We start from the raw sequence: 1,793 nt of genomic DNA on the forward strand, positions 1-1,793 counted from the left end.
GTTGGGAACAAAGGATCCAAACCCTGCAAAGACCAAAAACATGACAAATATATTATAAACATTTTTTACTCAATGAACCAACCTCTACTGAAGTCCACTTCTGATGCCTTATGTTATGGAGATGACAACGGATCCTTGAAGATCATAACTATAAGCAATGTATAAGCTCTGGCAGTTCCACCAAGCCAGAAAGATTTTAAGTATGAAATCAGTGATAATTGTATGTTGGCTATCCAGAGGATCAGTCTAATCTTATAGAAGCTCAGAACCAGTTTGGCTGCAGATGACAAATATTTTAATCAAATCACCTCTAAAGAACCATCTATCAAGTTACAAAGCAGTTGCAATTTGGAGGGTGTGTTCACATCAACAAAATTATTGATGCTAAGTTTTTAAAAGTATGATAAATTAAACAAAATTATTGGGTAAACATTTGACTCTTGGGCTTATTCCTTCACAATTCTCACACATGAAGCCATTTAATGTGAAATATTAAATACAAATCATTAAGGATCTTCATGGACCAAGCCTCTTAAATCATCAGCTTTCTACTACATTCCTCACCAATTCATTTTGCACACTTGTCAAGCAAACCTCATTATATCTTAGTAAAGGAATTTCTTATTCTCCTCACTCTATATATGTCATAGTCTACATCTAGAACACTCTTCTCACCCATACAGGTCCTTTCCTTTCCAAAACTAGATGAAAAATTTCCATTTTAATAGAAATGTATTAATAAGTTCACCTTACTTCAGGGTCATAATATATAAAATGTCAAGAGCTGAAGAGATCATCTAAAATATTCTTTTATACATACATATACCAGGTTTTTTAAAAAAAGTTTGTTTCACATTATGCCAATGTTTTGATCACCCAATTAGATTTCAACTTCCTCATGGGTAGGGCACACAACTCTCCTTGCTTTTGTTTCTTACTAAAGCACGCACATACAGTAGAACCTCAATAAATGCTAAATGAAACTGAATGATTAATGATAGAACTTTTGAGTTGACCAGAAGGTTGTAGACTTCACTTTCTAATCCTAGAAAAGCTAAAAATAAAAGTCAAATAGATGGTAAGTCTAAAATACAGGTATGAATGTGTGCAGGTATGTGTATTTCTACCAAAAAAAAACCAAAACAAACAAACAAACAAAAAACAAAACCCAAGCCCTTAAATGTTCAGTTGAGGGAGATTATTTTTCCCCAGTGACTACATACTTCATGACTATATATTACCAGATAATTTGCAGACTCCCACTGGTATGAGGGAGATAAAATTTAGATCCCAGTACTGGTCCACTTAATGCCACGTTTTTTCTTACTTCTACCTATGACAGTGCTACATCTTAAATTCTATCGTATATACGTGTGTATGTGTGTGTGTGGAGGGTGGGTGTCAGTTTTTCTATGTTCTTCTACCTCAATAATACTTACAAAGGAATAAGTTTCAATTCCAGAAATGTGCCCACTCAAAAGATAAACCAATTCGATTTCAAGTTGTAGTAGAAAAAGTGCTGAATCTGGAATCAGAGTGCCTGATACTTTCTATTGGTTCCGTTTTGACACTACCTCCTGTAGTAAAAGTACTCGAATTTGGGGTAATCACTTCCTGCCATGATTTGTGCAAAGTCTCTTATGTCCCTCCCCACAGCACCAACTGCCCACTAGACCCTCTATGCTCGCCTTTGAGACCTAGGGCTTCAAAAAAAAAAATAATTTTTTTTAAAACTCCTCCAGAATACCCGACATCACGTGGGGGAATAGTGGAGCAGTGTTTAAGATGCATGC

Source organism: Gracilinanus agilis, chromosome 2 (genome assembly GCF_016433145.1).
Source record: "Gracilinanus agilis isolate LMUSP501 chromosome 2, AgileGrace, whole genome shotgun sequence".
NCBI classification, from domain to species: domain Eukaryota; kingdom Metazoa; phylum Chordata; class Mammalia; order Didelphimorphia; family Didelphidae; genus Gracilinanus; species Gracilinanus agilis.